Raw genomic sequence first — 12,130 nt, 5'->3', positions numbered from 1 at the left:
CCTGCATGGAAGAGACGGGCAGGCTGGCGTTTTGCTCATCTTGCCTCTCTGGGCCTTAAAAGGACTGAACTCCAACAATTCAACAATGAGAAGCTAGGGGAGGCCAAGACCCACAGAAGTTGAGAGTCTTGTCTTATTTGTGATAGTCCGATTTTGGTCAACTTCTTGGTCTCTCTATAGTTCAAACCCTGAAACAGCTTGAAAGTAGGAAGCAGAAAGACCACACAGACAGTGACAGGTTTTCAAGAAACCCAGATCTATAGCTGGTCTTTGCTGTTTTACCCCCTAACACTAGATAAGAAACAAAGACAAAGGGGAGAGAAGAAAGGAGAGGGACTGAAAGGAATCCCCACAGCTAATTTCTTTTGCTTCTGCTTTGACCATGGCTACAAACAAATCACATCCAACCTCCCTAAGCAACCAACAACCACCTCAACCAATAACCACACCAGCCCCACCTCTGGGGGTGTCCCTAGCATTTACACAGTACCCTCTGAAAAGTCCCCCAGAATTCCAAAGGTCACACCATCGCAGAAGCTATCTGCAACTGGCACAACCATACCTCTGCTAAGAGACCGAGGCAAAGCAAGGTCAGTTACTGCAGACAGCCCCATACCCCCAACACCTCGATTAAAAATAAAAGCACATTCTCATAATATTTCTGTGTTTTTTTAAGGAAACCAAAGTCCTAGAGCTCTCAAAAAAAAAAAATCGGCATACATAGATCCCTTCCAAAAAGGGGGTGAGATCTTGGGGCTCCTGCAATACATGGAAACAGCTGGTGAGACAGACTAGAGAGCAATCAAAGACTGGAAGGATTGCACCCCCTTGTGTGCCCTCACCCCTCAGCCTTCTGAGTGGTATTTCCAGATGTCAGTGCTAGCTAGCCACAAGTCTTCCCCCCCCGCCCCCCACCTAGGGTGGAGTGCTCTGCTCAGACCAAGGAGAAGTCCATTGTTCTTCCAGATCTCCAGTTTCCTGAATTAAGCAGGCTACCTGCCCAGCAGTGGAGCCAACAAGCAAGGACAGACGGTTCTGCAGACCTGTTTCCAGCCTTTGGGGGAAGGGTCCCACCCCCACTCCCCATATATTTGGAGACCCCCATTAAACTTTGGGCCTTGATCAGGAATTTGTCTTGGCTTCACGTTCCTCTTGCCACCCCATTTCTGTCCCCAACTTTCCTTCCAGGTAACCGGTAACCCGGTAACCCGGTTCAATGTAGCTGCGGGCAGCCACACCCTTGTTAGTGCATTCAGAAAGGTCTTGCAGGACCAGAGGGGCCTGGCAGCTGCTGTAAGGTCAGGGAAGGAATGGGGGAATTGATCAAGAGCCCAAATGAGCACACGGCTGGCCACATGTCTTGGATCCCTTCCATGAATTTGGGGACATCGTGATCTCCCCAGTCAGCCTGTATTTAACCCAGGAACTGCACTAAACAGCTTACGTACAAGCACATCCTTGTGAGTCTTGGTTCATTCTTCAGGTCCTGCTTGAGGAATTCTCCCAGAACCTCTGTAAAAGCAAGGGTCTCATGCCTTGGAATCTTCCTGCCAAAATTGTTAGGGAATGGAACTTTGCTAACTTAGTTATTGAAATATATTCCAGGTTAACCTTGCAAGGTGTGTGTGTGTGTGTGTGTGTGTGTGTGTGTGTGGAAAGGGGCGGCGGGGGGGGGTGGATTTGGCCACGGTTATTTAACTCAGCTAAAATCTGGAACAGCTAAATCAAGGCTGGTTGCTAAAAGCTGGAGAAACCCAGAGAGCGAGCTGAACTGAAGTTTTGCTAGAAGCTTCAGCTAGGGCTGGAAGGAGGCTTTGGGGGTAAGGAGACTCTGGTCACCTCCTGCCGAAGTTGCACTGCCTAGCTGTCTCTGGAGAGGCAGACCTCCGCCTCCCTCCAGCCTCCCTCCAAATGAGCTGTCAATAACAAACCCTTCTGGAGTCTTCTGTGGCCCCTGTCACATCTGAAGCCCCGGAGCCCGTTCCACATTGGCTACTCGGATTGTTCTCCTAGCCTTGCTCCAGGACGGCCACTAAGGCATTGCTAACAAGTTTAAGAATCTTACTGTCGGGGTTGGGAGAAGGGACCTGTACTCGACTCTTGATAACTGTAAAATGTCTCCCTACATCACCTCCCCAGCCTACAGCTGCCCCTTCAGTCCCCTGCGACCTCTGTCACAAAAGCCCTGGAAAGAAACGAAAACGAAATGTGCCGCCACATCTCGGTGGCCCCGGAGTTGAGCAGAGGTAGCAGTGGCTCACACACTCCAGAGCACCAAGTGGAGGATGGTCGTCAGCCCGGCACTCGCCAGTGGAATTGTGTCTCTTCCTTTTTAGTTTAGGTTTTTTACTTTCTTTTTTTTTAAACATTAGACCCAGAGAGTAGCATTTAAATCTGTTTATTGGTAAGTGTATTCTTCTCTGCTCTCTGTAGTTAGGGATGTTCTCTGAGGTACTGCGAAGCCGGGATCCCCACCTCCCCGTTGGTCCTCTGTCCTCTGTCCTTACCTGAGCCTGAGTTGGCTGGCTGGCTTGGGCACTCTTGAGGCGGTAGGATGGCACACACAGAGGGCAGAGCGAGTCAAGCCCAGCGCTATGCCAGGGCCGAGCAGACTGAAGCCCAGAGAGAGACAACCCTTTCTCCAGCCTCAATCTTGGTCTCTCCTCTCTCACCCGAGATCCACCTGTCCTTCCCCTCCCCCCCCCCTTCTGCACAGCTCTCAGGATGGGCTGTGTAGACAGCCAGCTCCTGCCTTCTGATTGGCTAAGGCAGACCTCTCCTTGCCTAGCTGCACTCTGCCCACCAGGCCCTGTCGTCCGTCTGGCCCCTCCCACTCATCACCAGCTTGGTGTGTCAGGCTCTCTGTCTCTCCTTTAGGCTGCTCGCTTCTGGGCTTCTGGACATAACTGACAGCGAGGCTGTGGGGGGAGCAGGGTCTCTTGTACTGGACTGACAGGAGAGGCAGCTTCACTTTTGCCTTAATAGGGGTGCAGGGAGCCACCAAACGCTATCTGCCAGCCCTGGCACACTACCAGGGTCTTTTCCCTGAGCTGCCTGCCGCCCTCAGGAAAAGTCAAAGCTTTGAGAATGAGAAGGGTGTGCCTGGTCCGCAGATGCTTCTTGGTCATGGCACCCAACACTCAGCAGAAGATGAGCTGCGGTGGTACTGGGTGTGGCCTTACCGGCACTGCCAGGGCCATCCCCTTCTCGCTACAAATGAGGAGACTGGCAGCTGGTTAGCAGGAGGAATTTTCAAGGGGAGCCTTGACCAGTGGTGGCCAAAACAGAAGTAGAATAGAAAGCAAGGTCTCAGACCGCAGGCGGGCCCAGACACCTCATTGTTGACAATAAGACTGAGCAGTCTCTCCCCTGACACCTCCTCCAGTTCTGGTGGCTCCTGCTGAAGCCCTGGCTGCCTTCTGGGAGGAGAGGCCCTGCTGTGGACGCGGTGGTGTGAAATCCCATGCAGTGCTTAGCCAGCCACTCAAGGGTGCGGGCCAGACATCCTATCTCCTGGTGTCCTGACCCTGATGCTTTTGCCAACAGGTGCCCTGGAAGCTGCTGCTGGGTCAGTCGCCAAGCGTCAACAGAGAAAGATAAAGATAAAGACCAGGAAACCGTTGCTAACACAGTTGGCCCAGAGCAGAGAGTAAATCGCCAGAAATGGCCTGGAAGAGGCTATAAAAGGAAAATAAAAGAGGATAGTAATTTATGGCACACAGTAAAAGATCTGGGGGAGTCTTGCAGCTGGCCAGTGAGGCTCTGTTTCCCACACTGAGGCTCCCTCACTACACTGAGCAGCTCTTAGCCAGTCAGGCAGCCCCAGAATTTTGGAGTCTCCTGTCCCCACATTGAGGTAGGACAGTAGAGAAAACTGGTCTTCTAGCCCTTCTCTTCATATCTGTTCCCTGCAGAAGCACCCCTCCCTCTTGAGCCTCCGGACCTCAAACCCACTGTCAAATACCATATGGAGATGCCTTGGGGATCCTTATCTCATTTGATCCTTACAGAAACTCTGAGGGAAAGGGTGTGTGTGTGTGTGTGTGTGTGTGTGTGTGTGTGTGTGTGTGTGTGTGTTTTGCACTCGCACGCCTAGGGGTTGTTAGAAGACTGACTCAAGGTCACACAGCTAGTCAGTGGCAAATCCAAGACCTAGGTCTAGGACGAGCTATTTCAAGATCAAAGTCTTTCTCAAACCCATCTCTTTATTCTTGCTAGGACTAGAAGACTTTGAAATTCAATCCATTGGCACTCACTTCCAATGTCCTCCTCAGTCAGGAGATCCCAGAAGGCTGAAGATTTCCAGGCCCAAGGGTACCCACTGGCCTGGAACTGACCCAAAGGCCCTGACATGGAGAAATTGAACTCCAGAGGTGGGGTAGCAGAGCCCCGATTTCAGAATCTACTCATGGGCTTGCAGGACCTACCCGCTCTGTCTGGCTCTCCAGTGCCAGCAGCAGCCCCCACAGTCAGTTCTGAAGAACAGCTGTCCAACAGGCCTCCCCTTTCCTCCTGGTAGCCTGAGACACATTCAGCGCCTCTCCCCCATTTCCAAAGTTTGAAGGTGAAGGCAAGAAGTGAGATGGCGAGGGTTCCTGTCATGTCCGTCCAGAACACGTGGATAGGTAGCCTGTGGGAGGGGGTTCCTGTCATGTCCTTCCAGAACACGTGGATAGGTAGCGTGTGGGAGAGGGTTCCTGTCATGTCCTTCCAGAACACATGGATAGGTAGGTAGCGTGTGGGAGGGGGTTCTTGTCATGTCCTTCCAGAACACGTGGATAGGTAGCATGTGGGAGGGAGTTCCTGTCCCGCCCAGAACATGTGGATAGATAGCATGAGGGAGGGGGTTCCTGTCATGTCCTTCCAGAACACGTGGATAGATAGCGCGCGGGAGGGATACAGAGGGAACTTGCAGGGAATGAGTTGTCCCAGACAGCCTCAGTCTTGGGACTCTTTCTTTGGTTGATTTGAGGGATGTCCTTGGGGGTTAGCCCCTTGCAGCATGGTGCAGGAAGAGGTGAGATTTGAGCCCAGAGCCCGTTCTCCCAGGCATTGAGGAGGAGTCCCGGTCTGAGACCCAGTGGTACCCTTGGTAAGCACCGACAAGAATGATGGGCGTGGCTGCTCAGGACATTCCCATGTGCTCTCGGCCTGTGGGGTGCTGTGGTTACTGCTAGCTGAGCAGAGTGGTCACCAGGAACCTTGTCCCAGCCGCCTTAGTCTTGAGGGCTATGGCCTCCTAATACCCACCTCTCTAGATCAAGGGCCTATAGGCAAAGCAAGCCTACAACTGAGAGGAAAATAGCCAACTCCATATAGACCATATGATTTTGAGGTAGAGATTTGAGGACTCTGGCAGACCCTGTAGGGTCACAGAGGATCTCAGTCCCCACAGCATCTTAATTTAACTCTTCTCTCCCCTAACAAATCCCCCAGAGGAGGGGACCCTCTGCTCAGAGCTCTGTCTGCTCCTAGCTCATCTGTCCCAAACCCAAACCGCTTTGCCCCTGACTCATTCTGAGACTGGGCACCCACTGAGCACCCACGCATGCACGATAAAGATCCGTGGGCTTTGAGCACCGTTGCCAGGCCTATCTTGCAACTTTGAAATTTCTGGTCACCAAGCTGGTAACTCTGACTCCTAGGTTAACTTCCACATCTGTGGAAGGAATCCCCCCCTGTTGTCAACCCAGAGCACAGAGTTTGCAAAGTGACTTTGCAAGGGTGTAGCTTGTCCTGTTCTACCGGAGCAGTTTCTAGAAATTGCTTCTTTTTCCTGTCTTTCACACTGTGTAACACCTCACCCTTGCAGCCAGCGAGGCTTCTGTATTCTTGAGTGGGTTGGCCTAAGCTAGATATCGGCTCTAAAGGAATCAAATTTTGAAGTGATTTACACAGGAGTTTAAGAATTTAGGGGACTCTCCAGAGTGGTGTGGTGGCCCCTTTGGAAAAGCCACGTTATGTCTTATCCTGTACTCCTTGAGAATGGCCACAAGTCTGTCCCTCCTTCCTGCATTCCTGAGAATAACTAGGGATACTTGAGAGGGAATGAGGCCTGGTCCTGTTACCCACGGAGAGCCTTCACCCTAGGAAAGTCTAATTGTCACTTTGCTAGCTGAGCTGGGTGTCCCCAGACTCCTTGAGGGCCTGGGCGGAGCTTTCTGTAGCTGGAGTACAGAGACTCCATTGGAGTCCCTGCCAGCTTGGGTGTCCTGCCAAGCTGCCATGTCCTTGCCAAATTCTGCAAACAAGATCCTTGGCGGTAGGGGGTAGGTGGATGATGGTCCCCAGACCAACAGACACATGGTTTATTCGAACCAGAGTTACTGTCACTCAAGTGTGACAGGAACACCATTAGTTCTCCTCTGGGGTCCGGGGACTCCGCCACTGCTCTTTGTCTGCTGGCAGCGAGCTCCTCAGACCTTGGCTGTGTGCTCTGGGGCTGAGGTGCTCTAGGCGGGCCTCTCTCACTGAGCGCCCGTCCCCAGAGAGCTTGAGAGACAACGCCCCAGACAGTGTCTCAGAGAGCGGCTGCCATCCCCAGCCTCTGTCCTCAGAGCTTGTGAACTGGCAGGGTAGGACAGACTGGACACCTCGTGAGTAGAGAGGCCTGGAGTCTTGCACTCCAGCGAGGCCAAGTGTGGATGAGCACTAAACCTGCTTTGAAGTGGCTTACCTTGTGGGCCTCTGGGCCTCTGTAAAAAAGCCTTCCAGCAGCCAGAAAATAAGGCCGAGTCAGGCAAGGGGAACTGTGACTATGGGTTTTTAGTAGCTGGCCTGGGTCATGAGTCTTTCTCCCCATGTTGACGAGGCCAGTGGGCACGTGGAGCAGCTCCAGGCAGAGCTGCCTGCCTCCTTCCCTCCCAGCCCCCTCACCAAGATCCGTCTGTTGATTCGTGCACTGCTGCAAGGGTGCTGACTTCCATTGGCGTGTTGATCTCTGCGGCCAGCCGAGGAGCCTTTCTGTGAAGGATGTACTCTGCTCTTTAAGACCAGTGGACCAGGGCAGAGGGAGCCAGGGCCACGGCCTCAGGCCTGCGGACAGTAAGGAGAGAGGTCGGCGGGTGTTGGGAAGCCTTGGAAGGGCTACTTCTGGACCTCAGGGCTTTTGGCCTTCCATGGCTGCCCCCAGGGGCTGTGACCCCTATGGGATCCTGGAGCACAGGTGACCCTTTTGCTTTGCTCTCCTATCTGTTTAAGAGGCACGAAGTCACTGAAGCTGGGCTGGCGACAGCCATTGCCCCTCTGGCCACCTCTCACTCTGCACCTGCTCTCACGGCCGGTCCTCAATACCGGCAGTCTCTCCTCTCAGGGGCCTCTTGTGACAGGGAAGGGGTCATCTCTCATGATGCTGTGAGATACTCCATTAATTTGTACTTGATACTGTCTGGTAGTCTGGCCCATTCACAAAAATCACCTGGCAAGCCTTTTGCTGATAAGGCCTTGATAGAGAATGACTAGGCAGGGCTTCAGGCCTAGCGTCAGCGCTCAGCAGGGCAGAGTTCCTCTAGGTCTCCAGCCCTTGGTCTCCCCCAAGGCTGGATTCCAGGGCTTTCGCAGAGTCTTATCTTTGGCCCCGATAAGTTCTCAGGAAATTTTGTAGTTTGTCGAGAACACTGGGGACCTGTCTGTCACATTTCAGGTCGACTTCACAAAGAATCTTCTAGTCAGAACAAGCCGCGGAGGGTCGTCTTGCCTAACGCAGCAGCCCTCTCCATTGACCTGAACTCCGAAAAGTAACTGGCCGGGTCAGCAAGACGAGTGTGCACAGTCTGTCACTGGTTTGGCAAGGCAGAGAAGTGCTGACCAAACCAGAGCCCAGGAAGCCTTCGCTGGGACCCCGCCCCACTGCCGCCCCCCCCACTCTCCCGCTGCTACCCCACTGCCGCCCCTGCTGCCACCTGCGCACACCCTCGACTGAGCACTAGATCCAGCCACACAGGTTTCTGACCTCTACTGGCCTCCCGGAGCCTCCATGCCTCTCCCCAGAGAAGCAGCTGAGCTCTGCTCTGCACACTGGCACCCAAGAGGCACACCTACCTGCACACGACATCTGCACCCTTTCTCCATGGGAGACGATCCTCAGGGTGGCCGGATAGAGAGGGCCCCTGCCCCTCGGACTTCTCTCAAATGAACACCTGCTGATTGAGAGGTCTGAGTAAAAGCCCACCACTGTACTACGGGTCTGGGCAGCTGGGATGGAAGTCAGCCTTCCTCTTCCTCGGCCCAGCAGTTCCCTCCCCCTTACCCTCCGTTCTGCCCCAGCACCATGTCTGGAAGCCTGTTCCCCAGCCCTTCCTTCCCAGGCCAGGCTCTAGAACCCATTCCAAGCCCATCCTACAACAGTGAGGCCATTCTTAGTTGGACGGTATGCTCTAGAGACTCTGAGAAGGCTAGGAGCTGCAGGAAGGCCCTCCTGGGGTGCGAATAGCTGAATGCCACATAGGTTGTACCAGGGCGGGCGGGGGATGGAGCGTGGAGGAGTCCCAGGCTCTGAGTCCTGGTGCCCAGGGCGGTGGGTACCTTGAGCTTGAGGGTGCCTCTAAGCAAGGAGGCAGAGTGGAGACTGAGTACAGTTGGGCTTGGACAGTGACCGCTTTGTGATCTCTTGCAGGAGACAAACTGTTGAAGGAGTGAGTGGCTGGCTTTGTCTGAGAGGAATGCCAAGCAAGTCTTGGCAAGAGGCTTTGGCATAGATGCAGGGGTTCACCAGTGGTCGTGGAGAGCATGGGGCTAGCAAAGTTTTAAATGTTGAGGTAGCGCCACTGCTCCCCAAGCTCCTTCCTTCCTTCCTGGGGCGCCCTGATAATTTCAAAGCAATAGAATTCTTGCAACACAGCCAGTAGTGGCTGGAGGTGGGGTGGGGGTGGGGTGGGGGTGGGGATAGGGCTCAGAACTTAGAGTGGAACACCACTCCAGGTGTGGTGGTGGCAGCCAGGCTATGGCCCTGAAGGGGATGGAAGGAGCGGATGGCCTGAGAGACGGGAGCCTCAGCAGAGGAGGCAGAAGTGACAGGCACCCACAGAAAGCCAGTGGTGTGTCTCCGTCCTCCCTCAGCGCTCGCAGCCCCTCCTCAGTCTGGAAGAAGCTGCACTTCCGCCTGCACACAGAAGGCAGTTGTCAGTTTTCTCTAGCAGTCCCAGATTGTCACTAACTGACCCCTGTCGGCAACATTTCATAAGGCCTCCCTAGAGATCCCAGCATATATATGAAAATTTGTGTGAGTGTGTGTGTGTGTGTGTGTGTGTGTGTGTGTGTGTGTGTGTGTAGAGGGGAGCAGTGGCTATTCCTCTTGAGGAAAAGCCCTGGACTGAAGAAGAAAAGGGAATACTGACTGACACAAGGCAGCCTAAGCTGTGCATGACTGTGCTGGGGAGGGGCCATAGCAGGCCACTGATGTGCAGAAACTGAAGCCGCCTTCCCCCCAGCAAGCAAGCCTCCTTCCTGTCCACCGCCCTCCCTTTCCTGGGCAGGAGGAGGATGGCGGTAGGGTGTCTGATGGCGGAGGCTTATCTCTGGTCAAGAAGGACTGAGTCTTCCCCCTGGCCTGCGGAGGCCCATATCTTGCTTGACTCTCTTTCTGTTCTCCTTAGCTTTCCTGGCTGCATGTTTGCTGAGTATTTTCTTTACTGGGTAAAAGTCCAGCTAGCTGGAGGGAGAAAGTCATACGAACGCGTGGTGCTTGCCACTAAGATATGGTCTCTTAAGAAGCGTCAGAGAGGGCACCACGGAAGTATCTAGCCACCTTTCCTCCCCCATGAGAAGGGGTTCCCGTTCCCCCCACCCCCTACCCCCCACCACCCGGGCCAACCCCACTCCTTTCCCACTGGACCAGGCCAGAGCCTCTCGTGAAGTCTTGTTTGGTCTCCCCAGCCAGAGCCCCAAGGGAGAAGAGCTCCCTGGACACCCAGGCCCTAGCTGGGGTGAGTCACACACTCCCCTTTCCCGGTGAGCTTTAGCTTTTGAAGTTGGCACATTCTGTTTTCTGGGTTGGAATGAGAATGTGTCTTCCCACCTACTTCAATCCTGACCCCTTGAGCTACAATGAAAACGAAGGCTAATCTCCTGGAGAAACGAGTCCAGGGGCCTAGAGAAGGCCTCTGCAGGGAAGCTGGCCTCTGCCCGGGCAGCTAGGTTTCTGGTCGCCTCAGGCCTGGGCTGCCAGCTGTGCCCTTGAGCTCACGGTCCCTCTTGTTTTCCACCTTCCTTACCTATGTGGCCTCTTCTGCCAACTGTTCTTTTCCACTTCAACCCCCATTGTTAGTGACCTTGTGCCCTGAGTTGTTTCCAGATCAGCCTCGGAGGAGGAGACCCATCAGCCCATGCTACTTCTTCACCCCAGGCCTCCCCTGGCTGGCTTGCTGTATACATATATATATATATATATGGCGGCCCTCAGGTCAGCTAGGACCAGACAAGACAAGAGCACCTAAGGCACTCTCCTCTCAGCCAGGCTAACTGGCTTTAGAAGGAGTCATAAACATGGTGAGGCAGTAGCTGGTGCGTCTTACTAGACAGTCATGGGTCTGACAGATGCAGAGACACTGTCCTAGCTAGACCCTGGAGACCATATGTCATGAAGATTGGACAGAGCCAAACTGGCCCTCTGGCACCTAGTGGACACTTTTCTAAGAAACAGGAGAAGTGTGTCTGCAGAACAGAGGAGACTGCATGGAGACCTGGCACAGCCCAGGGACCAGCAAGGGGTCACAAGCGAGGAGATGGATCACAGGGAGGGGACTTGACAAGTGCAGCCTGGGAGCCGATCCCGCTGAGGAAAGCCGGCCTGAGGGTCTGGTTCCGGTGCTGCTGGGCACGCCCGCACCTCTGTTTGTCTGCGTTTCTGAGATTGGACTTTTAAAGGAAGCAGGGCGGTGATCTGATTCTGCAATTCTTCTGCCCTTGCACCCTTGTCCCCGCCCACACCCCCTCGCCCAGGCCTCTCCTCAGGCAGGCTGTTCACAGCCTCAGCCTGTGCTGCTGGTGCGGGGTGGGGGTGGGGGAGAGAGGGCACTTGAGCATCAGGAGCTCGAGGGGACCCATGGCCAGCCCATCAGCTCTCTGGGTAGCCAGCAAGGTTGGCTTGGCATAAAACCTCAAAGGTCAAACTCCTTACGGTCACCATATGCTGACAACTGAGTCTTGGACTTCTGAGTGGGGTTTCCTACAAGAGGATAACAATGAGCCCCTGAACAGAGGTGCTCCAAGATGGCCACTCTGGGTAGGCGGGGTCCCTCCTCTGTGTTCAGGTGGCTTATGTGCAGAAGTGCTTCTGAGTGAGTCCAAACACTTAGATTCCCAAGCCCCGGGCTTGGTACCAGCCTCGCTATTTTCTTTTTTCTGTCCTTAAAGTCTAATCCTCTGTGCCTTTTTGTTCTTACCCCTCCAGCTCAATCTCTCCCGCCCCGGCAGGCCAGGCCTCAGCACTTCCTGGCTGGGCCCCCAGTGGCCACCCTGGTGTAGCTCCCTGTAGCAGCCTGCAGAACTGCACAGGTCTGTGGGGCACACAAGATGAAAGAAGAGAGGCCCTGAGCCAGCCATGTGTAGACCTAGTCTTCCTAAAAGCCTGCCTGAGCCACCCTGTGGGGGTGAACCCGGGGCTCCCGTCCCCTGCCGCAGATTGCCAGGGGTGTGGTGGAAGAGGCCTGCCCCTCCCAGCAATTTGCTCACAGCCACAAAATAGTGGAAACGTGTACAAAAAACAGAGGCATGGGCTGGGGGGTGGGGTGTTGCATTTGGGGACAGTCACCTGGAATTGTTACCAAACTTTTGAAACACAAAAACAACAAAGGAATAAAAGCAGTCGATAATTAAGTACATAATTGTGCACACCACTTGTTAATTAAGCTTTTTCTCCTAAAATCTGACAGAATCTGCTTACAAGGTGATAGCTGAGGGGAGGTGACATATGGCAAGCCATCTGTGACGTGAAAGCATTGCAAGGAGAACTTCCTGCCCCCACAAAACGGGGGGGGGGATGGAGCAGGTGCTGCACAGAGGTTTCTGGAGTGGAGCGATTTGTCTTCATTCTCTGCAGAAAATGAGTTGATAGTACACGGTGAAGACAAAACCATTGGGAAGAGGCAAGTGGCCCGGCTGGCTCCACGGTCCGTCTGCTTGCCCACCCTGT

This window comes from Apodemus sylvaticus, chromosome 19, assembly GCF_947179515.1.
Source record: "Apodemus sylvaticus chromosome 19, mApoSyl1.1, whole genome shotgun sequence".
NCBI lineage: Eukaryota > Metazoa > Chordata > Mammalia > Rodentia > Muridae > Apodemus > Apodemus sylvaticus.
The sequence above is the reverse complement of the archived record's forward strand: the minus strand, read 5'-3'. Positions refer to the sequence as shown.